This window comes from Hirundo rustica, chromosome 1 (genome assembly GCF_015227805.2).
Source record: "Hirundo rustica isolate bHirRus1 chromosome 1, bHirRus1.pri.v3, whole genome shotgun sequence".
NCBI lineage: Eukaryota > Metazoa > Chordata > Aves > Passeriformes > Hirundinidae > Hirundo > Hirundo rustica.
Genome location: NC_053450.1, coordinates 41,130,577 through 41,136,576, shown reverse-complemented (window position 1 = coordinate 41,136,576; position 6,000 = coordinate 41,130,577).

The window sequence follows — 6,000 nt, the reverse complement described above, 5'->3', positions numbered from 1 at the left end:
CCAACTGACTCTTACTTTCAAGAGAACTTTTTTTTTTTTTTTTTTTTTTTTTTTTTTTTTTTTTACGTAAAAGCATGAGATAGTAGTTTCACAGCACATGAGTCTGAGAAGAAGTGTCTAGCATACAAGAGAAAAGTATGAAATATAAAAATCCTTCAAGACAGTCAGAAATCCAGATGGGCTTGATGAGAAATAGATTGCCATATGGGTCAGAAGGATGTCACTGCTCAGTTGAAATTTTTGAAAGTAGGAATAAGACAAGGTTATACTGAAATTTTAAGACATGAATCTCGAGTCCTAGCAAAGAATATAAAGTCTAAGGAGTCCCCAAATCTTAAAAAACCCATAAAAACCTCCAAACAAACTAAAGTACCAACCCCAGCCAATGAAACCCAAAATCCAAAGAGGCAAACCTAGACTAAATAAAATAAATAAAAAGAAGCCTTCCCAGCTTACTCAAAAGTAATCAGTGAATATTTGCTAGCAATAAACAAATAGGTAATGTTTGCAGAACAAAAGCTTTTACATTGTATTTCTTTATTTTTTTCTTTAGGAATTTACCAGACATATAACCCAGGCTGTACTCTAAATCTTTCCTGACATTTCCTGTGCATAGCACTCCTGATACATTTTGTCCTCAAAAAGAAAGTTGGTATTTTTCAAAACACAATTTTGTCCTTTTCTGTACACTAAAGTGTCTATTAATGCAAGATTAGAAACAATTCAAAAGACCTGTCAGGTCGAAGAGTGGTAACCCTGCTTTGTATCATCTCTAACTAGATTTAGAAAGGAAAACTGAGACACCTGAATCATAAAGTATGGTTGTACAGAAGTGATGATATCAACAGAAAAACAAAGCTTCACAAAGACTTTTGTCACATTTATATTTCATAAGCCAGTCAGTTCTACATTAATTTTTAAGTGGTCACTGCTTGCCCTTCCACATCATTTAGAGTAATGAATGCAAGGAGCAAATAGAGAGGTAACTTATAAGTGCTTTTGACAACTCTAATTTTCAAATACCTGATCTAGTCATAAATGATAACTACTGTGAACAGAGCTGCAAGGTCAAGATGGGCAGGTGCTACCAGCTTAACTGACAACTTCATTGTCCTTCCTCATGTGTTGGTGGGTTGGGTTTGGTTGTTTTGGTTTATGTGGTTGTTTTTTGTTGTTGGTGGTGGTGGTTTTCTATTAGCAATTGAAACAAATAAAAAGCAATTAATATCAGAATTATATAGGCACTTCTTTTATGCAAAAAAATTACTAATATTTTAAAAATAGAAAATGTGTATCATATATATAATAACTTTGATAAAAAAATACTTAATCCTTTTATAGTTATAAAAATGTTACAGCTTCTTTAGGCAGTCTTATAAATTCAGGTCTGTCTCTCTTTCTAAAAAAAACCCAAGAAAATTAACCATGCAGGGTCTACTTGTGCATTTCTGAATAAGTCGCGTATATGTTTTTGGGCATCTGCATAATTGCAAACTGTCTGGAAGTACCACACAATAATCTCCCTGATGCTTTGAAACAGCTTTTGTTTCAGAGTACTTGTTAAACTACTTGCATTTTTAATTATCCAACCATTAGGGAATAGGCTTGGAATATCAGCATCTTAGAGGAAATTTCTTCTTTGTTCAAGCTTTTGATGCCTAAACATGTACATATTATTTATTCTTTCCATATCTTATAACTGTATCAAGTAGAGTTACAGTGAAAAAGACATTTGAATTTGAAGACTATAACTGTGGTGTGGTTATATTCTTCACAATAATCTTCACACCAGAACACCTGTGATATGCACTTATAACCGATGTTGAACAATCTGTATAATTTTTCCCCTTAGCAAATTGAACTAACTCTTTCAACTCTGAAATTCATTTAGTGACTGGAATTAGAAATACTAACACCACATCATCAAGCTGTCAGCTGAAGAGCTCTGCAGTAGCATACAAAAGAAAGAGTTCTTTTTATTTTAAACCTCTGGTGTATTGGAGCCTTGACAGAAATAGGAGTAGAAGGAAAGAGTTTTCCTGAGAGCATTTATTTTTATTTCATTAGGACATATGCAGAAGCTAAAGCCACCAGTAGTTCTTATTTAAACAATCCAAAAGTCTCCACATCAATAAGGCAACAGGACAACAGACACTGAGAATGATTGCCTAATGTTTGGTGCAGCATGTGAGAGATTCTTTGTGTGAGCACCTGCCAAAAATCTGTCTGTTGCTGACCTAGATTGAGATAACTTACCTGCAAGACTGGTAATGGCTGGGTGAGGTGCATTATGGAGAATTTTAGACAATAATCAGATTTGCAATAGAGATCAAATGAGATTTGTATTTTACTGTCATGTATAAGAAGTGCCTGGTGGAGAAAGTGTGCTGACTTTAAGTCTGGTGAGAAAAGAAAGAAGTCATATGATAAAATTGCCAGCATATTGGAAGAATATAATATCCTTCTGTTCAGAAATACTTACAAAACACTTTTGTCTCCTATTTCAAAGTTAAATAAATATATGGTGGAAAAACTCACTACAGGTGTGTTCTTACTCTGATAACACTTACTTGATTGTCAGATTTTATGCAAGAATTATACAGGATCATTTAGCAGGATAGGTGATTTTGATGTGTCAAAGAAGCTGCAATTTAACATGACTTAGCACTTTTAAAAGCCTTTGCAGAGGTGAGGTCCTGTAAGATAATCAAGCCACCACTACCAGACATTTTAGGGTCACTGCTAACACCAGCCCTGTCAGCATTTGGTGTCAGGCATTGGGGAGATGCCAGACCTGCCACAGGGGTCACAGGGATCATAGCACACCTGCTGTGTGTGAAAACTGGCAGACATGAGAACTGTCCAATGTGAAGGAGAAAAACTACTCATATCTGACCTGGACTACATGAAAGAGAAAAATGCATTATCACATCTACCTGTACTATTGGACCATAAATAGTCAAAGATTAACCCATGAACTGCGGTGACAGTCATGTAAGTTACACAGGTATGTTTTGAATTACTTCCTAGAATCATAAAATGCTTTGGGTTGGAAGGGTCCTTTAAAGGTCATCTAGCCCAAATCCCTAGGGACATCTTCAGCTAGATCAGGTGGCTAAAAACCATCCAACCTGACCTTGAATATTTTCAAGAATAAATCATCCACACTCTGGGAATCTGCATAGTAAAAAAGAAATTCTTCCTAGTGTCTTGTCTGAATCTACACTCCTTTCGTTTAAAATTTCCTCTTTTCCTCTTGCTGTAGATCCCAGTAAATTGTCTTCATCTTTCTTTTAAATCCCATTTAAGTATTGAGAGGCTGTCGTTATGTTCACCCAAAGACTCCTCCAACTCAAGCATCTAACAGAACTGTATCCATATCAGATACTTCATATCTGCTCTGCATATGAACAAATACAAGTTTGAAAGACACAGAACTTATTTCCTAAGCTACTTCCCATCCAAAGCCAGCACTCACTCTGATAAAAGGAAATGGAAGGAACTACGAATCCTGTCAAATACCACTGCACTAAATAAGTGTTATTTCAACCCAAGCAATTAGGCAGGTAAATTTGTAAACAAAACAACCCTGCTCCAGAAGAGCAGGTGTATGGCCCGTGTCCAAGCAAGCACTTAGTACAGCCACGATGATCTTCAAATTTACTCCTGCTTTGGCCATTTTCAAATCAGAACAAACTAGCCAACTCTGCTGATACAACAATAAAAAATTGCTATGAAAATTTTACACTTTGCATGAGTCCTAGAAATAAACTAACTTAAAGGAAAAATAAAGGAAAAAAATACAACAAAAGATGACCTAGGCTTTTTCCTAATGGGGAAACTCTTTGTGATGTATTAGTTACTTTGTTATTCCTTAACTCCTTGTTTCCTTTTTATATTTTGGTGCAGAAAAATCAAGGAAGAGGATAAATAGGCTGAGAAATCAATAAAGAACATAAGAAGGTGTGTTTCAAATTTCTTTTATTTTAAAAAAAATGAAAATTCATTTTAAAGAAAATATAAATTAACTATTTTTTTTTTTTTTTTTAAATCTTCAAGTACTTTATCTGACATAATAAAACTGACCTGGCATGGCTTAATGACCTAATCAACATATACATACATTCATCCACATGTCTGTACGTATGTTTATCCTTGCATACACCCAGACAATATATATCTCCACATGAATGGATTATATAATTAATTCAGGTGTAATTTGTGTGGGTTTTTTTTCCTGGCAATGGCAATACATCTGGATCTGTACTGAAGTTTTGATTAAAGTGGTGTAAAATCAAGTCATAGGATAACACCATTAATCTGTATAGAAGTTTCTGAAATGTGCAGAATGCAATGTGGAAAGCAACAATTCCTTAGCTCTAGCCCTACTGTTGTTGGCTGAAGTTATGGTTTGTAAATCACGGGGCATAGTCATATTTTACAGCAAGAAGTTACCAGATTTTTACTGAGAAAAAAAAAAAAAAAATGCATGGGTACACTAACTTGTCTCATGAAAGATGCAAGTTCAGGTGGCAGATTAAACTTTTTTTCCTATGGAGAAAGTAATTGCAGAGAAAAAACTAGCAGTATGTTTGGAGGGGGCTTTTTGACTCTCATAGTCATTCAAATAACAGAACTGTTTCATCCCTGGGGTGTTTATCTTCCCATGAGGTTTCCTATCATTGGGAAAAATGTAAAAAGCTTTAAAAAATAGAGTTAAATAGTTCTCAAGGCATCTCTGTAAAAGATGTTTATCTCTCTTGATTCCATGTTCTTTATTCTGGATTTATTTATATAAATAAGATCTAAAAAACAACTTGTAGAATCAAGTGGCCTAATGTAAACTGCTTCAATAAATATTTTGCTTTCCTTTGGTTTGAACTATGAGAAAAATGCCATCATCTTTGATTTAAAAAAAAGAAAAAAAAAAGAAAAAAAAAAAAAAAAAAGAGCAGGACACTTGGCCTTCACACTTACACATAAAAGAAAAGTTTGATACATGCACAGTGATCACGCTACCAGGAATTCAGGAAGGGGCCCTGTATCAGTTCCATTGCAGGTAAGAGCATCTGCTTTTGTCCAGCAATACGAGAAACTCAAACTGCCCTTTCTATGTTAGAGAAAGAGCTCATAAGTAAATCACCATCTTCTGTTAATATAGAAGTCGTAGAAGCCTCACAGATAGTGGAAAGTACATTTAAAAAATAATGCATAGAATCTCAAGGGAATGATCTTAGTCATTTACATGTTTTATATTTTGGATACATTTAGAAGACAAAAAAATATTAGGATGCCAAAACCCATTATCCAGAATCCACAACTTGTTGACATAGCTACTCACAAAGATGCAGAGCTGCATGAATAAAAATGAGAGAGAAGAAACGTGTGCATGCAGGGTAATAAAACAGCTAAAAAAAATCACAAGGCAGCAATGTAGCTGAAGTATTGATTGTCAACATGAAAGAAAAGTGACCTCTTTTTGAAGTTATTGAGGCCACTTCAGCTTTACCTAATTGCCCATATACTCTGTTTGTGGCGGATGAGAAAGATGGTTCATTACTCAGCAAAGATTATGGATAAGCAGGAGCAAGTAAAACACTATGGTATTTGAAATATCTTGAGCTTGAATAGGAAATTAAATAGTACACTTTGAATAATTTTTAAAGCAAGGATAGAGGCGCCATCTCACTAAAATTCCGACACATTTTCTCCCAGCATTCAGAGTTTTAAAAAATCACTTCTTCCATAATTTTACAAGGCTGTTCTGAGACATCTCTATTTCTATAAATCCCTGACCCCTCTGTTCTTACCACCCGATCAAAAGGTTTGTTTGGGTTTTTCTTTGAAATGTGTTTGTATACTTTGATATTTTAGAAGTCTGCTGACTACAGGATTATTAAAATTCATTGGATCTGAAAGAATGCAAAGGCAACATTGCTGTCCCATCCTGGGAAGGTCAGCCATGATAAATGGGCCCTAAATTCCTACAGAAATGCTTTT